Raw genomic sequence first — 23,155 nt, forward strand, 5'->3', positions numbered from 1 at the left:
AGGCTGTGGCAGCAGAGGCCTCCAAGCTGTTTGGTGGGGTCCTGTCTTCTGGTAGCCCTGCAACTGGCTACGAGGATGGCTGTAGGTATCTCCTGGTGGGGCATGTATGATGCAACTCCAGCAAATGGCACGGCAGGCTAAGGCAAATGTCCTGGTGCTGGCACAGCAGCCTTCAACGAGACTGAGAAGCCTTGTTTTATGCAATTTACGGATGACTTTCCTTCAGTCGCACAACCCCCTCAGGAAGTGTGAGGCCTCCAGGGTTGGAGGCAATCACCACAAGAGGAATTCATGGAAACTGTAGAGGCCACAAAGGCTTTGGGAAGCAGAACTGGAGCTATCCTGTGCAGAGCGGAGGGGTGGGGAAGAGGACGGGTGTTAAATTATCCTTCTGATGATGTTCAAGTTCTTACTTGAATACATGGGAGAAGATTGCTTCATAGAGAATGGTAATGGCTGCCCTGTGGCAGCACAGAGAGAGCTCCTCACACTTCCCCTGGCAAACATCTCCAGCACCAAGCCAAGCTCCGTGGGATGGTGACAAGAATTAAGGTGAAGAATTAGTTGGTAGGACAAGACTTTGGTTGCACACCCTCCTGAAGGGAGGAATACAGATACTTTGGCCGGACCCCAAAAGCTGGATAGCTGAGGAATATATATACACAGTGCAGGTACTGTAGTTGAAAGACAAGGAGTTGCACCATAGTAGAGGAGAGACTCAGGCAGGTTTTATGCCCATGTTGTGCCTTTCTGAGTGAAGCCCTTACCCTGAGCTGTACACGCAGAGGAACTGCTTGGTTTAGATGAGCCTTTCTCTGGCTGCCCATTCTGGCAGAAAGACTCGGACTCTCCATGCTGTGAGCTGCAGGGAGAGCACTGTCTACAGCGTATTTCCCATACTAGAATACTGTTTGAGAGAAGATAGGTGCTTCTTGTTCCAGGAGGTAGAAAAATGTAAAGAACATATTGGATATCTGTACCAGAACTGCACTTATGTCTAGTGACTCCAGAGATAGTCCAGGTGACTGTTCTGTCCCTGTTTGGGTACATTCAAATGGGTTTTGGAGAAGTGCTGAGCAGAAATGTTACAGCTATTTAGGATCCTTGTAGGCTAGGAAGAGGCAGAACTTCCTGGAAGTTCATATTGGCTCATGAGTCATGGGATTTTGGAGCTTGTGGACAAGGAGGTTCTCGCTGGTCTTTGTGGGTTTTTTGTTTTGGCTTTTTTTCAGGGCTGGATGTGCAGTGGATGGATTTCTATGAGAAAGCCTTGCAGCCAAGAACACAGACTTATCTGGCCACAGGCTGGCCCTTCACCTCTGGCCTTCATAAAGAAGAGACTTCCAAAGTAATAGGAGGAGGGTGAGGGGCACTTGAGCAAGTGGTCCTTCTGGGTCCTGCACAGTTGATAAACTCTAGTGTGGCCATGGGACAATGAGGGGTAAAGTCAGATGTGTCATGCTCTGGAGAGAGAAGAGCTGTGGGGAAGCAGTGCAGTAGGTCCCAGAGAGAGGAGAAACATTATGTGGCTTGTTGGATAACACTCCACTCAGCCTGTGGGCAGATGAGAAGTGCAAGGCATAAAGCAGAGCTAGCTAAAGCTAAGATAATTCCAATAAGATTTAAAAGAATTTCTGGTAATTAATGGATATTTCATGTTTATCAGGGTTAAAAGAAAGAGGAAGAATAGCTTACAGCTGTAAGTTCAAGTATTTTTTCACTTTTTTAGGATTTAAGAACTTACAGTAGTGCAACAGTAAAAGGTTGACTGTTTTCCTTGGATTAAGGTTGCCTACAATTCAGACGATATTGCAAACACTTCTTCAGCTCATGTGGTCCATACCTTTACTGGAAAATTTGGACCATAGATGCTTACTGTTCATGGCTTCCATCTTACATCCTTCATGCATTTTATTTCTGAACATGGGAAAAATTAATTCACCTTACATTTCATTTTTATCATATCTGACAGCTTTCTAGTTTGTGTCTGTGTGTGACATCTGTGGCCAAGTATTTTAACATAAAAATTCTTTTTTTGCAGGGTCAGTGTATATATCCCCTTTTTTGAAGGAATGATTTTAATAATGAGGTAACATTAATATAATGAAGCCAATACTGAAATGAATCTCTGAGCTACCTAAAATTAGCATAGCTAAAACAAGGTTTTTGCATTTTCTCAACTGTAATTTCATTGAAAGTCTATGTACCTCTAACACACCACTAATGTCAAAAGCACCATGCTATAAACTCACTAGATTTTGAAAAGAATTATACAGACCTCTTCAAATTCCATCTATCAATACAGCAAAATACATTCTGTCAGAAAAACTAGCAGTTCTGAAGTCTGTGCTTATTATATGCTTATCAGTTATCAAATAATTCAATCATCAAAAAGAGGATTGAATGGGACCTCAAGAAGTTATCTAATCTATCCTTCTATTTCACCCTAAGACAGTCATTCTCTGTCATACCTGACAAAATTTTATCTAAGTGGTTCTTAGAAACCTCCAATGACGGAGTTTTCCACAGTTTCCCCTCAGCAATTTATTCCAATGCTTTGCCATTCTTAGTATTAGAAAGTTTCTCTTAATGTCTAATCTACATCTCTCTCCGTTCACTTGAAGCTGTTGCAATTTGTCTTATCCACTATGGATGTGAAGAAGAGAGCATTTCCTTCAGCTCTGCAGTAGTCTCCTAGGTATTTGAAGTCTGATCTCAACTTGGACATATACTCTTTATGCAAAACAGTCCAAATTCGTCCCATCTTGCATTGCAAGCCAGGCTTTCTAGAGCACTGGTCATTGTTGTTGCTTCTGTCTGGGTTTTGTCTAACTCATCCCCATCTTTCTGAGGTGGCTGTCTAAAACTGAACACGGTATTCTTATGAAGACCTTCTCCACCCTAGATAGAACATTTCACTGGAGGATTTATGAACTCTTTTTGACACATCCCAGGATGAGGCTGTGAAGAGAATAAATGGCCTACGACCAACTTGCAGTCAGGAATCTACTAGAAACAATAAATCTTCATCTGTTAAACTACTACATATTGGAAGTTGGTGGTTTTTTGATTTGCTTTGCTCTCTACTTCCCTGAAATCTATGTTGGCATTTCTACCAAGATGTGAAAAAATATCTTTCATCTGTAAGACATATCAGTTTTGCAGTATTGCTATCTATGCACCAGCAAATACACTCATTTTGTGGCTAACAACTGCTCTGGGTTTTTCATTCTGCTGGAGTAAACTCTACCAAATTTATTGTTTTGCCAGTGATGCCATAGCAACACAGTCCCATTCCCTGGGCTCCTTGCTTTGCCAATATGGTGAAGGGGATGTTGTGACTGTCATGGCAAGAGTGTTTTCATCTGGAGAACAAAAGCAATCTGCATGCTCAGAAAGCTGTCGTCGTATCTCCTGCAGACTACTAAGCCATGCCAGCTCAGAGCTCTTCACTGCAATGCTGGATGAAAGTAATAACTCTAGCACCATGATCTGCTATTTTGAGTTGGATGCTAAAGTTGCTAAAAAAAGATATTTCTGGCAGAACATCTTTGCAATATTTCCACTACAAACATTGGCTTTCATCCTCAAACTCTAATGTCTCATTTTGAGGACTGAATGTTTTATGGACAGATACACTTGCATGGTCAGGAGAGAATCCAGTTCTGAGGGTTGGGAAGAACAGTCTTGCTTTTAACAAAGCAAGGGAATTGCTCCCCTTCATCCATCGACCTCTCTAAGTATCTTGCTTGCTACCTGATGGCCCACCTTGTTCTCAGATACCGGAGGATGCCTTAATTGATAACCTCTGTTTTAATAAAACAACAGAAGATTATCTACCTCAGCAAGTATACATTGCAGATATTCCGTTGTCTTTTGCCCAAACATAGTAGAATTAGGTTAACTCCTTAAGTGGCCTGTAGAAAGATGGGAGCAATGAGAGTCACTACTTGCATATTTAACTGTCATCCTGAAGCAGAAAAGCAAAACAGAGTAATATGTGATGTGTAAGCTTAAGAGATGCTACAGTGAAGCTTGTACCTTGTCTCTTTGGAATACACCTGCAATGGCTTAGTGTTGTTTGTGCTTTTCTCCTACACAGAAGACTGAAGGATGGCTTATGCATGGAGAGGGTGAACTTCTGAAAGGCTTTGTGTTTTACAAAGCAGTGACTATTGCTGTAGATACTGCTCATCTGTCGTTTGAAGACCAACAATTTAGAAGAAATATGGAAGCTTTAATTTGACACAAACCCTAAAATGTTCCTATTGTCAACACTGTGTGACCCCTACTACATGCAAGGTAGTGCATTTAGAAAATGAAATTTTGGAGTTGCTGCAGGTGATGGGTGTTTAAAGGATTCCATTTTATAGTGCCAGGGATACCAAACCCTGAGGAGAAAAGAGGCTATGATGATGAAAATAGTCATCTGTTTTTTTATTTTTTTTTAATCTCCTCAGAAGACAGTGCATTAAAAATGGATTGGAGTGCCTTTCAGGTGTATTATTGCTTGCTTGCTAGAGTTTGCTTCCAGAGAAAGCAATTGTTGGAGCCAAGTACTTGCTTTGAAAGGAGTCTAACAAACACGTCAAAGCTCTACATACAGTGTCACATGAGCAAGCTAGTGTTAACTGAATGAATTCAGAGAAATATAAGGAAAAAAAGACTCCGTGTGCCTGTTCTGTAAGGTATTTGCAGTTCTAGTTATCGTGCTGGGACCACAGTGTTTTCAGTTCATACCAAATAGAAAGCTACTGTGTATAGTAAAGCCAGCTCTGGAGTGCCGGATTCAGCAGAAATGGAAAGCCTGCACTTCAGCTGGATCAGCTCATGCAAAACCAGCTTATACTAGTGACGCCTCCTTCAACACTTTCTGGGGGACCTTGAGGCACTCCTCAGAGACTGTTAATGGGTCAGAGTCAGTTAACTCCTAACTAAGACAGGCTGTGAGGCCTATCTCCCATATCGGTTTGATTTATTTAGTTAAATTTTATGTTAAAAACATGTGTGCAGCTTTGCAGTGCAAATGAAAAAAAAAAAGTCTTATATCCAGCACACTATAACAAACTTACATCCAGCGAAACAATGCCTCCACATCTTGTGTCTGATCTGCGAAAGGGCAAATGATTATCCAAGAGGTCAGGAGATGGGAGATGGGGAATGGGAGAAGGAGGGCACAGACTGGGTGTGTCTACCTTAGTGAGATAAACAGTCCAAGCAAGACCAGACGCTAATGTGACTTCCATGCTCCCATCACTATGCTGGCTCAGGAGGAGCTGGTGCTGCTGTCTGTGTGCAGCGCTGCTTCCAGGCACACTGTCAGGGAGGCGGGAGGCAAGATGGTAGGAAATGCAGTAAGCCCACAGCCTTAGAAATAGGAAAGGTAAAGGGAATGGCTGTTTGGAGAGCCAGGGGAAGAAAAAAAAAAAAAAAAAAAAGCATTGCTTACTGCTTGAAACCTAAAATATTCTACCAGTTGGAGAGAGAGCAGAAGAGAGTTAGCAAAACGACAAACTTTGCTTCCATTTTTTTTTAAACAGCTTTGTTAGGGCAGCCAGCCACTGACCCTCTCCAGCTATTTCTTTTCCTTGCTGTAGAGCTGGCCAGGGCATTAGTGGTGATCTCACCCTGAGCTCCTCTGAATCTGACCCAACATGTAGGTGCAGGAGTTGACTCCTGTTTTGTGAAGCGGTCCCTTGACTACTCTGAAATCATGGCTGCTACTGCTGGGTTATCATGTTGTCTCACTTCCTTCTGCTTTAACTACACTGCAGATTGCAAATCACAGATATTTCTACCAAATGGCTGTACCTGGATGTGTGTTTTGCAGCATTATAGATGCCTAACAGTGAGGACTGCAGAGACCTTGCAAACCAGTGCATGTTTATCCAGAGGCCCAAGCCATATACCATGAAATATTCTATGGTTATAGTGAATCTATCTAGCCAAAATTTGTGTGAAGCATTAGTTTTAAACTAAAAACTAGGTTTTCAGGTAGTCCTTGTTGGTCATAAATTACATTTAAATCAGTCTATCCATCCTCTGGATTAAAATGTTGGTCAGTATCAGTATATCAATAAGGAAATAACCCAGACACAGATGGTATTGGATCACACAGATGACTGCACTGTTTAGTGGAAAAAAATAACAAGAGACTATCTCCTCTTGGAAAAACTGTTTTGGTAAATTCAAGTCTAAGCATGAAGCAAGCAAAACATAAATTTTAGGTCTTTCCTGTCAAACATGATGTCTCGTTCCACTGGTTTGGAAAAGATCTTAGCTCTTGTTTTTCTTAGAACAATATGAAAGCCTTGGGGAAAATTAAGTTGGGGAAAGATTCAGCACACAAAACATATAGCACAGAATATTGGAGAAATCTCTGTTTGGGCTTAAAGAATCATTCTTGTCACGTGCTGGCAGAATTCTTATCACCCATTTACACAAAATCGAATTTGGGAAATTGATCGGCGAGGCTGCAATTCCTGGCGGAGCCTTTCACTAGCCGTTTGATCCTATGGAGAACGGCGGATACCCAGGCTTCAGGTGTGATTGTGTTGAGAAAATCTAATGCAGAAGGATGTGCGACTGCGTGAAGGAAGGTGTTGCCAATTAGTCTGTTTCTGGAGAATATCATTCTAAGAATTTTGGGGAGAGGAAATGCCAAGTTTCTTGTTAAACTTGTTGAGTATCTCTGGCAAATTTGAACAAGAAACTTTCTCTAGAGAGACTATAAAAATAACTGTTTGAGCCAAGTAAACAATGTATTCAATGTGACAACTTTGTCATCATGTCAACTCAGATTTTCACAGATTATGATGAATCCAAAGCAAGAAGCTAAAATAACACTGAAGGCTTGTAAACATAGGGGTAATCTGGGTGAAGATCTGGAGTGGAGGAATGAGCTAAAACCGTGAAGGTAAAGCGCATTAAACCTCTACCTCACTTGTCTGTCAGAGCACTCTGAGTCTGCTAACTTAACTTAATAGCCAATGTGCACCCCGCCCAAAATGGCCTAAGAATTACATCACTGTAAAGTTAGGAAAGCATTCTGAAGGGAGAAAATAAAACTCTCTCATGCTTTACATATTTGCTGCTGATATCCTGCGCTCAAATCTTGTGCATCAGCAGTGTTTTTATATCTGTAACAGCATCTTAGATGTGTGAATATGTAATTCACTGGCTGTGTTTGCTGCGGCTGGAAAACAGGAGTCTCCCCTCATTGGGAAAGACATAGGTATATTAGACATCGCTTTACAGAGTCAGAACCAACTAATGCTACTTTTCTAAGCTATGTATGGCATAGGCAGACAGCAGATACTGCTCTCACATAGCTCGGCTGCAGCACGCCAACCTCACAGTGCAGCACAGTTTCTGGTCCTGTTTGCAGCCCCACTTTGCTGAAAGTTATCCATTAAACCGTCTTGCACAGAAGGGACGTTATTCACAGCACAAGAACTGAGCCTCGAATTTGGGCTGAACAGATAAGTATTCTGACAGAATTTGTTTGTCATGTTGCATAGGAGAAGAATGCTTTAAAGCGAGGGGCTGAAAAGCCTAGGAATTGTTCCCATGCTAGACTGATGGCTGTAGAGTGGTTTAGAAGTAGCAAATATGGGAAACATTTGCTCTCTTATGTAAACATGCTTATTTTTGTAAAGCCTTGGACCCGTCTCAGAAGGGTGAGCTCCTGAGCAGCAGAGTAGACTTTAGTTATCTTGCTACGGATCAGTCTAACAATTTGCTGTAGATTCAAATAACTTAGACAACCTGTAATGATTCCTATACCGTACCGTGCCCGTGCACCTCAGCGGTCCACTGGAGCCCTCATAGTTGGATATAAGATAAAGCAGCCCTCAGGCTGCTTTAAAACACATTGGGGCTAAGCCAGGACAGGCAAAGTGCAAGGCACGCTTTAGTCTCTGTGTGAAGGCCAACATTGCCACATGAATACATTTCTTCAGCAGTGCTTACTGCACAGTGTGTATGCGGTAGGTTTTAGTTTCACCTTGCATGGTATTTGCCTGTCCTAAATGCAACAGCCTCTCGATCAGTTCAATCTTGTTTACTATGTAGATGTTTCTTCCCTATCCTTTAGAGATTTACCATTGCATCACGGTTCTGAAATCTCCGTATCGCCTGCAAAGTGTTTGTCTGGCGGCACTGAGTGGCATGCCGTGTCTCTGCATGTCATCCCACGTTGCCTGTGTGACAGCATCCGTCTTTCGCCCGGGGTGGACAAGGGTCAGCTGAGGTCCCTGGGTCTGGACTGCAGTGCTGTTTCCCTTAACGACTTGGACAGTGGGGTTGAGACCACAGTCCTTAAACTAGGAGGTGTCAAATGTGAGGGCTGAAACTCTCAGGACACCATTCGTCTGAACAGCCCTGGTTCAAAGGCAGAGCAGGCGATCCGGCGAGGAGCCTGCTCTCTCCCCGAGGTGGGGAGGCAGGCACAGCTGCGCAGGTGAAATCCTGGGGGAGTCAGCGCTGACTTTCTCACTGATCCTGATGGGATCTGGATTTGAGCCATGACACACAAAGAGCACACTCAATATGCTAGTTGACAGAGTTAATACAAGAGGATCACGTAGCTAAAAATGGTGTGTGTTCCCTGTGCTCAAAGAAAGTAGTCATTTAATTTGCCTATCAAAACAATACCACTGTAAGCACTGCAGACCTACCCTAACACAAGCCCATACTTAGCAGCCTGGGTGGAAACCTTAAAATTCTGTTGAACATAGCCGGGTCCTATCTCAGAGCCTGAAATGCAACACCCTAGTGCAATTACTCCAAGTAATGGGATAGTCACCAGCACGTTAGCAATTAAATAATGGTTCACAATTAGTGAAAAGATGAAAACAGCTGTAGCAAGTCTTGCTGTACCGAAGGGCTTCTTTGTAGTCTGTTACTTGCATCAAAATGACATGTTACAGAAAGACGAAGGGAGCCTGTCACAGTCCATTTAAAAAGTCACCACTTCTAGACAAGGCTGTCTGCTTTCATCCCTCTTTGCATTATCAGCTGAACTGCTGGCACCAGGTATTCCAGGAATTTCAGCGGGGAGGAGGGGAGCACCATATTTCCTTGACACTGTGATAGATTTGACAGACCATTCGGGCAATACATCTAGAATTCTGTCACACAAATTGAAATCTTTAGAAAGCGAACAGGTTTTAAGAAAAATACTGATCTGCTCCAGGCCTGGGGTATTAGGTTATGACTAGAGCCCTCTTTTGCTCATGAGTCATTCACTTTCATCTTTTAAATGTGTTTAGAGAACTGGGGTTTGGGATAGTCCTGCAATAGTCTACCTGACTTGGTAATTGAAGTGCCCACATTCTTGCTTTTTTTTCCTGTACGCTTGCATCCCAGGGAACAGGTTTTCTCTGCTAAAGATGGAGTTATTCCCCAAGCTGCTGAACATCTTAGAGACAAATAATTTTATTTGTAAAGGCAATCGTATGTGTGGCATGTGGTCAGCAGGCATGGCGTTAGGAGAGATCCTGAGCTTAGCAAAGGGGGCAGGCTTGGCCCTGCTGTCTGACCGCGAGATGGTGAGAAAACCCAGCTGCCATGCCAAGTGGTGCGGGCACCCTCCCTTCAGGGTGCTGGCACCCAGCCAGCCTCTTAGCAAGACCTTTGAAGTACCAAGCTGCTGATGGTGCTATCTAAGATCGCTAAACAAGCATCCTATTAAACTGTGGTGGTGGAAGGATCCTTGGTGCTTAGGAAAGGGGATGTTAGCAAACTAGCATTTGTGGGGGCACAGGACTGCAAAGCAATGCCTCAGTCACTTCAATGTGACCACCTAGTCAAAGTCTCACTGATCTTTCTGGATTAAATACCTGAACCTCTGTGTTTCACAACCAAGGAGTGTTTTTGTAACTACATTTCAGCAATTGATATTTTCCCATAAAATCTAAAACATTACCTCTTAGTTCACGTGCTCCAAGCTGCTGGAAAGTATTGCTGAGTGTAGTGCTGTGTTTTCTATCCTATATCACAAAGTCAGTGGCATCCTGGTATGAGCAAACCTATTTTTATGTATAGTTGATATATCCTTTGGTAAAAAATTTTCATATGTTTTGGTTTACTATATGAAGAAGATGACTGAAAATACAACCCTATGTATTGCCTTCCCTCTTTTTTATGGTCTCTCACCATCTGACTGCGTGCTATTTTTCAATAGTACTGCATGATGGGCCGGACACATAGAAACTTTGGCTTTCTGCACTTGAATGACATCCTGAATAAACTCAAGGGACCTGCTAACTAGTATCCTAGCTTTGAAAATATCCCAGGCAGCTGCTTCAGTAAACAAGTAAAAGCAGAGTCCTCAATTCCAATGGGCTAATTCTTTGTGTCTCCTGCTATATATTCCTGAGGCACTACTTGCAAATGCTCCTAACCCTATGATACTTATCCTGTTTTTATTTTCAAGTCAAGAAGCGTGCAGTTCCCAGTGAGGACTGTTTCCACGCCAACTCTAAGCTTTCAAACTTCATCCATCTTTCTATTGCTTTGCTCAAGTAAGTGATACTTTAGAGAGGGCAAAAGGGCTTCTCACTTACTTGAAAATCTGAGAACTGATTTTTCCCAATCTTTTTTCTCATATGGTTTACCTTTTGGGGAGAGATCAATTATGGAAAGCCATAGAAAACTTTTCACTGGCCATTATTAGGACGTATACAAAGAGCTATATTGCCCTACCTTAACTTAGAGTGGCTAGAGGTAGCTAACTTTGTATTTCTGGGCTCTGCTTAGTAACAAAGGAGAACCACGAATCATGTCAAAACCTTCATCTCCTATACGCAGAGGGCACGGCACTGGTTTCCCTCGGCTGTTTTGAAGGGCGGGAGCGCTGGCTAGCACAGGGCTTGTTTGTCTGTTTGTTTGGTATACAGGATCAGGTTCTCCAGTGATTTCAAAGCTGCTGCTCAAGCTCATGCCATGGAGCCTGCCAGGCTATTCTGCCTCCTGCTCAGGCCCTTTACTGTGTGCCGTGCAAAGATTCAAGCCTGAGACTCTCCCAGATATTGACGGCTTTACAAGGAGAAAACAGAAGATTAAGCATGGTATCTAAGCGAGTTCTTGATAAGCAGCTTAATTTAAAACAGAACACTTTGCTCATTTAACTTGTTGTGAGCAAACATAAAACACCACTGTAATTGTACTTTGGCCTGTGGGAATAATATCCCAGAAATAACACCTCTACTTAAATTCTAGGAGCTAAAGATCTCTGTAGGGCTGCTTCTTTCACTACAAGACCTGTAATTAGCCAACCATTATGGCATTGAGCAATAACCTTGAGGAACCCCCTGTTCTCCCTGGAGCACAGTGTCCCAAACGTGCCAGTGAGCATGTAAAGCATATTTGGCGGTTCTCCCCCTCCTGCTAGACCTGAACAGCACAGGAGGTCTGAAACCCCTCCGTGATAGCTTGGAGAGCTCTTTTACGGAGATACCCACTCTAACATCTTGCCATTTTCAAGTGTGTAATACTGCGTGTGAACCACAGAATTTCTACAGTCGAAGTCCTTAAGCTACTGTGGTGTGATTTGAGCTGCTTTTGCCATTTCTTACCACTGAGCACTGCTGCCACCAATTGCTCTGCCAGGGGGGCTTTTTCTGATGAACCCGCAGCAGCCGCCCTCACCCGCAGGGCATGGTGCTTGGCTGCCTGGGGCGGTCAGGGCCCCCTTAGCTCTTGCCATTTTGCAGAGAAAAACTTCTCATCCTCACTCTTAGGACAGGGACATGGGAAGCTTGAAGGCTCCCAACGCCACAGTGTTTTCTAGGGAGAAAAGAAAGTAGCTTTCCATTTAGGAAAGATGAAGCCCTTCTTTCAGGCATGGGAAAAGTTTCCTCAGCCTTTGTACTGGGCACAGCTGCTTTGCAGACTGGGATCGCTCACTAGCACTGTTCCAGGTCTGGCACTCCGATCTGGGCAGCTCTGCTGGTCAGACTGAAAACTGACTTCAGAAGGGGTAAAACGGGACACTCAGAGAAGAGCTAACTAAAGGTGTTTCCCCATGGTTTTGGGTAAGATTTTGACTTCCCTTAAAATAAATTAGCTTTTTTTTTCTGGTAAAATAACGTATATAGCAAACTGTTTCACTTAGAAAACCCTACATTTGAATCAGTTCATATTTTCCAAAGTATCTTCCTGGTTTTATCATCTAAAACCATTTTCCAAATTAGAATAGAGTTTATTAATTGTTTTCGGTTGCTTGGAAACAGTGTTTGCAGGGTTTGTGTGTGTGAATAAATTACCGGCTGAAAAGATTTCCCTGTTCCATGTGTAATCTTTATTAACATTAACGCAAACTCTCCCATGAAAGCAGCCTGGAGGATTCTCTGTGCTGGCGGATACACACACTTAGGGCACTGCGACCTATACATAGATGGTCCTCAAACATGCCAGACTTCAGCCCTTGTACAGCTTCCTCTGAGCTACCAGCCACCCTAAACTTACATTTAGAAAAGACACACAATCCTTAACATGACAGCTTAGCTTTAACTTCTGATGGCAGTTATCAAGAACAGAGGCTCTCCAAGGTTCAGGATATCAGGAATATCTTTTCAAGATAGACTTTGTATCATACCCTCTAGCTTAAAGTACAAGGTACTAAAAATAAACATTTTTTTTTACAAACACTTTATTAGCCGAGATCAATGAAAACACACACTCAAATTTGCTATTCTCAGACTTCATGTAACAAAAACAGAGACAGTTGCTATAAGGAACGGGAAATTTGGGGTCAAGGGCATGAAGGCAAGCAGAAGGTGTAATTTTCTGCCACACTTTTAAATGTGATTATTCCTCACAATGCTACATGATGATGCTAAGCAGCCTATTAGCATGGTAAAAGACAAATCTTTGACCTGTCACAGATGCAGATATACTTCAACTTCTCTTTCCCACATATCTAACAAGGAAATGGCTACAGAAAGAAGCAAGTACTGACTGAGGGAAGAAGCCCCTTTCAAAAATTCCCAGTGATCTTCCTCTCCCTGCTCAGACTGAACTGTAGGTTTAGACAAAATTTTAAATTAAATTCCTAATCACTACAACAAGTCAGGCCTGAAAAATAGTTGCATTACCAGTTAAGTGTAATTTCTTTATCTCGTAGTAGTAGTACATGTCCAAGTAAATCTCATATTATTTGTTCCAGGCTTCTTTGGAAAGGTGAGGGTAAGTTGCAAAAGGCATAGGAAATGTATAAGAATAATGAAAAAATTAAAAATGGAGTGATCTCACTTTTTGGATGTTTAATGTCTGTGGAGCTAGAACTCAAAGAAATCTGCCTTGATCTTGTCTCTTCGTAATTTCTTGAGGTTTTGTTCTCACCACGATTTTCTTAAGAGTTTCTTGAGAGTTAAAAATCTGTTTGTATTGGAGGTATTACAGTATCTACCTAAATCTGAAATACTACTCAGATGGATGCTGTAAAGTGCTCATGCTTATATTCAAGTTAGGAATCCACTATATGGAGTAGCAAGCATAAAAGTGGGGGTGATTTGGAGAGCTGGGAACCATCACAAGAAGCAAGAAGAAAGACAGCCAGAAATGTGTGATGTCTTAGGAGAAAAAGAAGCCATCTGCTGACCCGGGATGCTGATCAGGAGCTTTCTGGAGCTGTTAGCTCACAGCTGGGCAATCCCTATCGTTGCTGGACATTGAGGGCTCAATGCAGCTGCCCACACACAGGTGCCCAGGGCCATCTGAGATGCCTGCCTGACCTCAGGATGACGCTCCAAAAGGCTGCAGGCCTCCTGAGGGTCCTGTGTCAGACCTGCCGGCCCCATGTGGACATCTCGCTTAGCACAGCTCAAATGGCACTAACCACGTGTTTGCGGGCAAATTAATACCCTTCAGAAGGGTTGTTTACTCATGTAAAATCATTGGCAAAAGGGAGGCTTGCAAATTGATTGAAAAAAGCAACACTGAAAGATCTCATCCTTAAGATCATGTAATAGCAGAGTGGTTTTCTGATTTCAAGTTATGATGGATGTCAGTGCAGGAAAACAGATATAAACTTCCAGTGGCTGGTACCCCTATAAATATTTATTCCTATGGGAACAGAGACCAAAAATACTCTTTTCTGACTTATCCACTTTATACTTTTATAGGGCACAAGGGAAAAATAATAAAGTGGTACAGAGTCAAGGTAGCTGTGTTTTTACCTATAAACTGAACATATGTGTAGGGATTATATGGTATAACAAATAAAATCCTACAAAGGTGAATCTCTGCCACTTTCGAGCAGGCTTGCATTTTAAGAGCAGGGTAAAAAATCTGGGGCCTCAGATAGTAGTTCTGTAGGATAAAGGGGGACAGGCTGTAGGTGAAAAGGCAAACACGAAAAAGCCTTGCTCTTGGAATGGCCTTGGCTCCCTGGGCAAACGGAGTCTGTTAAATGTGAGCATGGTGACCGTAGCTTCTCAGACCTCTTTGAATCTTTCTGAAAACTTACCTATCAAAACTTTTCTTTTGTGAAGCTGGCTGCCGTTAACATGCAAGTTGCATAGGGCAGAAAGCTGGCTAAGAGCAAAACCAAAATTGCATGGGTGACTTAAACTAGGCACCGGGTAATGCTATATTTGGGGTTCCTTAACTGCAAACTTAGACTTATATTTTTATCGTTTATCATTCTGAAGTAAAACTACAGCATGTCCATCCATTTTTCCCCTCTTTCCATAACAGTTAGACATAACACCCTTTACACTATCTTAAACCACACCGGCAACTACTTACAGCATAGGTAATCATTTCAGCTTAGTGTTAGTGGTACAGTACGTAAATAAAGACTGTCTCTTCCTCAAAGATCTCACAGTCTGAAAGATACAGACATGAAAGAGTGTTTGGGAAGGTGACTAACTTGGGGGGCTGTGGGAGGTGTTTGCTGAAGTTAAAAACACAAAAACAGTTCTTACAGCCTCTCATCTCCTGGAAGTCACTTAACATATGGGTCCGACTGCAGAAAGTGCATATTCTTTGCATAGAACAGTCTTGCAATTAAGAAGACGTGGGGAAGCTGTTGACATTTGTTTTGCCTGTTTTTATTAGGACTTAGATAATGTGATGCTATTAATTCTCCCCAAGCCCCCAAGCTCTCTGTTGATGTCATCCTATTACAGCTTGTCTCCATGCAAAACAAAATGTTCTCGCTCAAACCGCTGGTCCTAGTCTGAGGGAAACACTCACGTATTAGAATTCTAAAATCCTATTTCTTCCCATAATGACCAAACAACCTATTGTTTTTTGACTTTGAGAAGGATGAGAGGGGAGCTTTAGAGACCAGATGTCTCTTGTGTATGACAGAAGACGTTAATTTAAATACACTAAATTGTTGGAATTTTTTTTTTCAGATACTTAGGAAAGTTATGAGTCATGAAGTAAACAGAAATAAATGTGATGTAATCAGCACGTGCAGATTTCCATGACTCGATTTTGCAAACATTTCTCCAAGCCCGATGTATCTGTCTTCAGACACCAAGCATGGGTTCAGTGCAGGAAATCCAAGCTACAAAGGCACCAGACCGCTCTGTCCCCAGGAAGGAAGGGAGCAGGCTGCTGGGGGGCAGCAGCAGGTTTCTCATGAGAAACCATACTGCCCTGCTCCCCTTGTCCACTTTTGCCTCCAAGTTTCTAGAAGCAGAGTTCATTGTTACCAGAGACACAGGAACTCTGCATCAGGTAGCACAGACTTTTCTAGGAGCTCCCTCTGGATGCAGATATGGTGCAGTGGATGTCCCCAGCTGTAACTTCTTCTTTGTATGTCACCTCCCAGGTGATAATTTAGATCCCACAAAAAAAAGAGGGTGTCAGAAGATTAATTCCTCTTTCATTCTTAACATGGACAAATACATATCAGATGGTGTCCCTGTTGTTTTTTGGATCATAGCAGGACAGTTTGCTCCTCAAACAAAGATCAGATTTACCCTAAATCACAAGGATCACAAAGCTGATTTTGCCTTAGCAATGCCAGAACAGTTCTGATACTAATAGGAATGCTATAGGGGCAGTGTCTCTTTGCAAACCATTATCAAAATAACGTGCATATCAAATGAGTGATCCTCAGCATAATGAAGTAATGCTCCCATTGTTTGTACACAAGTGCAAAGTGTGCAAGTTTTTTGTGAACCTGAGTGACACGCTTGGAGCCAACTGTGTTTTGATTTTAAGCCACTGAAAACCAAATTTTCCTTTTGCTGGAATAGCTGAAAAGTTGGTGGAGCAGAAGGCAGCTAATGCTGAGGCAAAACTATGCACCTTTCTTGTCATATGTCTTCAAGTGATACATTCCAGGGTTGTTCTTTATTTAATCACATAGAGCTAAATAAGCTATTAGCTATTCCAATCTAATTATTTTATTAGCACAGTTAAAAGATAATCTGTGCTGCAGAATTCCCAACGGTAAAGACATACAGGATTTTTTACATGCAAAATCATGAAATTGCTGTGATGCTTTTGAAGTTTCAATATACTCATGCATTTGCCTCAAAAATTCTGTGCAAGACTAAACACTCTTGTTCGGGTTCAGTCCTTCAAGGTGTGCAATATAGGCAGTCTGCAGTTAAGTTCGTGGGCTCAGTCCTCCATAAAGGACACTTTTAAACAAGTGTTTCTCTATCAGTGCAACGGAACACCTATATTTTTAGCACTGATTACCATCCCTACCAAAAATTATTTTCACAACTAGAGCACTAAAGAGCACCGTGCAGGAAAGAGGCTTAACAAAGATACTTTGATGGAAAAAAAGAAACACCAGTGCCTTTTTCTCTTACTTCTCTAGTTGCTGCAGATGTTGCATAGTCACACCTATGAAAAGATAATATTATGTTTTTGTAACATTTTTGATCTTCATTAATTATAGCTCAGAAAAGCTTACAAAAATCAGCCTGTCTCTTTAATACAAATAAGATTAATTGCACGGTTGTTCAGAAAATGAGCCACCAGTAGTTAAACAAAAAAATGTTTGTCTTTAAGCAGCCCTTGGATGATTTTTTAAAAACTGTTAGAGGAAGTGCAGAGGCTGCCAAATTACCGTGCCCGTGAGCCTCACTCTCATTATCAGCCTAAACGAACGCACACACCCCAACACTTTCATCCTCTTCCAGGTCCGAGAGAAAGAAAGAGGAGGCATTAAAAAAAAAGAAGAGGAGGCATAAAAAAACAAAAAGAAAAACCTATCCGCACAAAGCAGTGTCTCTGAAGTCTGGAATGCGCCCTGCTTGTTTGAAGACAAGATTTATGCCTGACACCCTCCTTTAAGCTCGTTGTTGAGACTCGCCTGTTTTCAAGTGAGCCGCAGCCTGGCTGCTGCAGGTACTTCGCCCCGTAACGACCACATAAGCTAAGAGAAATGCACCAGGAATCGCTATTGCTTTGAGGTGGAAAAAAATCAAACCCTTCGTGGGGGTAGTAGGTGGAGGGAAAAAATAGGGCTGGCAGGGCGGTGCGCGTGGGGGTGCCCACGGGGAAGGCGCCAGCTCCAGTGAGCAGCCTGCAGCGCCGGGCATCAGCACGGCATGGGTTGGGCTGCTGGAGCCAGCAGCTGTGTTTTGGCACAGCGGTCCCCGGCCGGCAGGGACCCCTTCCAAGGAGGCAGCGGTGCGCCGGCCACTTACAAATGCTGCAAAGGCGATTTGCACTCGATGCTGATTTGACAGCTCATGCCGTCCTTACGGTTGGCGAGACAAGCCCAGTTCCCATATTTGAGGCCTTCCTGTCCTCTCCTTAAGAAAGCTGTGGCTAGACGTGCTGCGCGACCCTTTCATCCAACCCCTTAAACTCCTCTCTGCTCTGAGGAAAACCCTTGGTAGCAAGGATATAATTTTCACTGAACCCACCTGATGGGAGGCAAAGTCACCAAGTACTAAGACACGCAAAGCAGAAGATGGAAGGGAAAGCAAAGGCAGCTCAGGACGGCGTCAGGACGTACAGAAACACAACAAAATGTCCCGGAGCTCAGGCTGTTGAAACTCCAGCGTTAGCAGGTGTTGCACTAATTACCGAAAGCTTTGAAGTGACACGGGCAGAAAATGTCTATCATACCGAGAGAAGAACACCCGGCAATTTGCAGATATATTTGTTGTCCATTTCGTAGTGCTGCTCAAAGGCCCCGTAAAAGTCGGGGCGTTAGGAAGCCGTCTGTGCTACAGAACCAGTTATGCTGCAGTTTCTAGGCTGGAGAAATACCACGTTGTTTGGAATAACGCTGCATAAATTCTTGGCCCTTGAAAATATCTGTGAGTAAGGAGCTATTCTGAAGTAACACTGATAGAGAAAAAACAGCAGAAAGATGACAGTATAGGAGACTCTGTGGCTAATACAAAACTGAAAATCAGAAAATCTTGTCCTTTTCAAAAAATCTCCTAATGCTTATCTTTGATCCTGCCATCAGAAAGCAATATGGGGTTAACAACAAAACTAAAGACCCTGAAAAGCTGTTCCAGCATCACACATTGACTGTATATATGAGGAGGGCCCATCAGCATGTTCTGGATTGGACCCAATAGAAAGCTCTAGATTTGGTTTTCTGATTCTCCTTGCTGAAGCAGCTTAGACTAAGGCCTTTAAGGGGCTTCTTCCAAAATTTCTAGGCTCACAGGAATGGCTGGGATATTGAGATCTGGGAGAAAATGGTTGCTTTAATCCATTTCAGTTGCAAAATGTGTTCTAAACTTAGGATGTTAAATTAAGTTTTATTAAGAATGCAAATGATGAGCATTTCTAGGACTACAGGTACTTGCGTGTCCCAGCTAGCACATAGGCATCATGCTATTACAGATCTGAAAAAAGCAAGTTAAGTGCACAGCAGATTTAAAATAGGGCAAAAGGGAGGGCAGAAAGGGAGACTGTACAACATGCTAAACATAAATGCCACTAGGATAGTAGGAGAAGCATCCACAGTCTATGTGAACTGAACTGACATAACTGCCTGTGAAGCTACAGCATCGGTCTCAGCTTGGCCACAGGCATCCCGTTCTATTTTCACACTTGAAAGATTTACTATTTATACATTTTTTCTTCTGTTTTTTTTTTCCTTGAGGGGTAATGTCTTCTATCTGGTGCCAGCAGGAGGTTTTCAGAGAAATCAGTTTCATCAACCCATGACCAATGTATTGAAAAATGGAGCATGGCTCCAGTGCAGCAATCACAGGAATCCGTTGTGGACACTTAGCCTGAAGCCTCCATAATTTCTGACACCAAGCATCTAAGGAAATAGCATTCAGTATTTCATTCTGACATTTCAGCTCATGACAGCGAATTACGGAATGCTGCTTGAACCCAAAGTCAAATGCAACAAAAGGAACACAGCTTTACAAAAAAAGAGGTGTAAGTAAAGCAAGTTCACCTTGCCTTATCTCACAGAGCGCTGCAAGAGAGGAAAACAGAAATACATGGCTCTAGGCAGTCACTCTATTGCTGAGTGTCTGTTAAAAATAGCTCATTTGCAATTTTCAAGAAACAGTTGCAGGCACAATCAGGGCCTCTTAGCCTAATTAGGGCATCAGATATAAATTAGGCAGCAAAAACCCTGGAATTCCCTGGCACTTCCTTCTTCAGCCCTCCAGAGAAAAGCCACCTTCCTCTGGTTCCATCAAACATCTGCTGTTTTTGTCCCCATTCATTCCTTTGTCTTTATATTAATTCAGCTTCTTTTTTAACATATGCACTTTGCCATACCTGCAACTTCTTATCGTTAATTCTGCACTATCCCTTTTGCCGCCTTTTCTCACCCTGCTCTAGTTGCCTGGCCCATTCTGCTGTGAAAAGGAGCAGTGCACCAATGGAAAGGGGATGTACCCCTTCCCCCTGCCTGCACTTGGTGATTTTGCAACCAGTATGCATGCTCACATGCCTGCTGCTCTTCATAAATCCTAGGAACGCAAGTGGGATTTGAATGACTTCTCCTTCACTCACACAGACTGCAAATCCTGATCAGGTGCTCTATTTGCTCCCTTTGTGCAGCCGTTCTCAGTAGCCTTCTAACCCCCCATAAACTGAAGGTGGAAAAGATGCACGGAGCTCATGCTGCCTCTGCATCAAAATAATCCTACCTGGAGGGAAATCCCAGGCAACTCATCTACACCTGCTCAGAGCCCATTGCTCCCTGGGTAATGTGCCACCATGCATCACTGGCCACTGCACATGAAGGTCATCTTGAAACAAGAAATGTAAAAACTCATGTTTATGACTTGTGAGGGTCATGAGAATAGCACCTTCCTGCCTCCTGTCCCATCATTTCCCCTTCGAGAGTGTAAGACAAGTCTGCCCTGTCTACCTGGCCATCTGAAGCCTTCGAGCATAGCCCTTAGAAGATGGCTTAGCCTGATTAAATGCACTGTCCTATGTAAGTGGCGGAAAAATCACGCTTGTAACTTAGTACTGTATTCTATAGCAAAATCATATGATAGCAAATGATTTATTCCTGTGACTATTTGCTTGAAGTAAATAAAGGGTAATGGAAATAACACTTCTGGAAGATGCAACTATTAAGTGCACAACAGCAACTCAGGAACTACATTTCTTTTATAGCTTGTCTAAAATGTAACACTGTGCAGGGACCTGGGGGCAGGTTTTAGTGATACGCTTTAAAGGGTGAAAAGCAAAAGCTAATTCTCCTCAAAAAAAGGATGCAAGTAGGAAACTTGTTTAAAGGGTGAAGCTTTTGATAGATTGGAAGTGCTTGTATTCACATGTGGCCCAGGTTGCTTTCAGCTTAAATCTTGGCTGTCTTGTCTGTGCCTTCTAAGACATCTACATAAGCTCATGATGCTCCGAAGTGTCAAATGTGTATACTGCATCTCAGCTTTGACAGCAAGTGACGGTTAATTAAAGCCATACTTTACAGAGAGCTTATCCTTTCATGATGAATGATGGTATTGACAACGAGTTATTTTTATGATATATTTAATCACGTCAAAGCTGGACCCACCAGTGTGCAAAGGAAAGGCTGGCATTTTTGCTCATTGCTAATAAGCTGCGTTCGTTGCTTTTTTTCTTCACTATTGACAAGTAATGGAAAGTGACCAAAACCACATAGATTACATGTCAGTCAAAATCGTTTCATGTTTGTTGTCATGTAATGACATGTTGGGTATAGAAATCAATAAAAGAAAACCCATGCTGTAATATTGCCCCATCTCTTGGCATCTTATTGTGGGGTAAGTTTAAGGCTTTAAAGAAACAATGGCTAAGTTTGCCTGTTTGCCTGCAGTCAGTTCTGTATGTTTTCCTGGCTCGGACTGCTTCATATATAAAGCTCACCTGAATCCCTGAGGACCTGTTTGTCCCCTGCACATTTATTCTCCATGTAGGAAGAAGCAAAAGCTGGATACAGAGCTACAAAATGGATCTCCCTAATTTATGTGCCTAATAAAACAAACTTCTCCAATAGGGAATGACGTTAGTCTTCAAAATGTTAAGAATAAATTTTTCTGCCCCCAGTCACAAAGCAGCATCAACATCTGAAATCAGTGAGTCTATTAAGAGAAAAGTGTATTAGCACAGTTAGCAAAGTCTCCTAAATAAAAGCCAAATAGTCTACAGTGGAAGTGTTTTTTTGAAGTTTACCTTCAGAGCTCAGAAAATATTGTATTTCCTATGGTCTATTTCTACTTCAAAGCCATACAAAACCTGGAAATGAAAACCTAAGACTACTGCTTTCATGCACCTATTACTCCTTCACTGAAGTTTGCCTCTGAAACATCTTGCTCCTAAAACTCAGCTGTGCTCTCTACTTGCACTGTGAACAACTGTTCTTGAATAGATTAAAAAGAATTGCAGCTCTTCTTAGTAAGAGCTAAAGACTTGCCTACAGAATATGGTTAGCACATTTCAGAGGAATATAGGGTTTCCACATATCAATTTATTAATGGAGTAGTAAGACATATTTAGAGTAAACTGGGACAACATCACATACTCTCTCTGTTTAATTTGGAGCAGGGAGTTGAACTTGGAACTCCTGTCTCTTAAGAGACTAACAAAACCATGGGGTTATTGGATATTTGTGGGAGGGCTTTTTTTTTTTACCAGGTGTGTTTTTCTCCAGCTTTGACTGGATTCCAAAGCAAATGAGGTTTGTGTGGTCACAGTGTCACCTTTCTCACTTCTGCTTCCCTGGGCACCCCCTCCCAATCTCCCCCAGGAGTCCTGCGCCCACTGGCTGACTTTACCTTGAAGGCACAGGGAGAAACCTCATCCCAGCAGGTTTTGTGACACAACCAGACAGGTTCGGGTGCCTGGAGGGCTCTCGCTCAGGAGCAGGCTGCCCTATGAGCTCCCCTGTGAGACACCAGCAAATGCGCACAGCAAGAAGGTCTTTGCAAATGTCCTGGCCATGGGAAGAGCTTCAAGTAGAGTTGGTGTTTGGCCATTAGACACAGGGGAAGCAACCTTCACTCATCCCGGTGCTCTTGGAGCTACTTGTCTTTAACCCTCCCTAATTTAAAGTAGCCTGGGCTGATCTCTAGCACATTTTCTCTAAGAAACCTCCCTGCTTTGGTGGGGAGTGGAGCTGGGGACCCTATTCCCAGCGGGAACAGAGCCGTGGTGGACTTGGTACCCTATGGAAGCCACGCAAGGAGGCAGCCACCTTGGCACAGGAGAAGCCTAGGGAACACAAGTCACCTCCATATGGAGGCCCTCCAAAGCCAACACATGTGCCATGACCCCAGTGAGACCATAGAGCACATGTCGGAAACGTCTGGGGACAAAGCTTTGCAGTCCAGTTGTCCAGGGGGATGCCCCAAGATCCAGCCTATGGATTCCTTCCTCCATGCCAGGTCTCTTTCACAAAACACAGTGCTCATGCTGCTCCATATCTTTTCACTTAAAAATCCTGTAATCCATGAGGCTATGAGAGGTCAAATCCCTCCCTCTGCCTGTGTGCAGAAAGCATCCATCTTTCTTTGCTCTCTCAGCCTTCTTTTCAAGATCTTTGCCTGCAGAGACTGCAGGGAAGCTATGTGGGCTTCGCGGAGAGCTGCCTGCCTTGAGTCACAGGCTGGGCAATGAAGCTGCCTGAAAAGGATATCCAGCTCCTTCCTGTCAAAGCTGTTCTGCTTTGCATGAGAAGTTTTTTTCCTTCTTGCTCAGATGACTCCCAAAGCTAGCAACTGGGGCATGACCTAGGACAGAGTTTGGA

At 42.9% G+C, this 23,155-nt stretch overlaps 1 protein-coding gene across 5 annotated transcripts in view; it reads right to left on the minus strand.

Moving 5' to 3' along the window:
• The window catches only part of EDAR (ectodysplasin A receptor), a 74,570-nt gene that overhangs the window by 39,844 nt on the left and 11,571 nt on the right, over positions 1 to 23,155 (minus strand). Inside the window, exon 2 of one of the 5 annotated variants that reach the window (XM_026097009.2) lies at positions 20,067 to 20,168. The exons of the other annotated variants lie outside the window; for them this stretch is intronic. The gene's annotated coding sequence lies outside the window, so the exon portion shown is untranslated. The remainder of the gene's footprint in view (positions 1 to 20,066; positions 20,169 to 23,155) is intronic. 5 annotated transcript variants of the gene reach the window in all.

The sequence above is a fragment of the Dromaius novaehollandiae genome, chromosome 1 (assembly GCF_036370855.1).
Source record: "Dromaius novaehollandiae isolate bDroNov1 chromosome 1, bDroNov1.hap1, whole genome shotgun sequence".
Lineage (NCBI taxonomy): Eukaryota > Metazoa > Chordata > Aves > Casuariiformes > Dromaiidae > Dromaius > Dromaius novaehollandiae.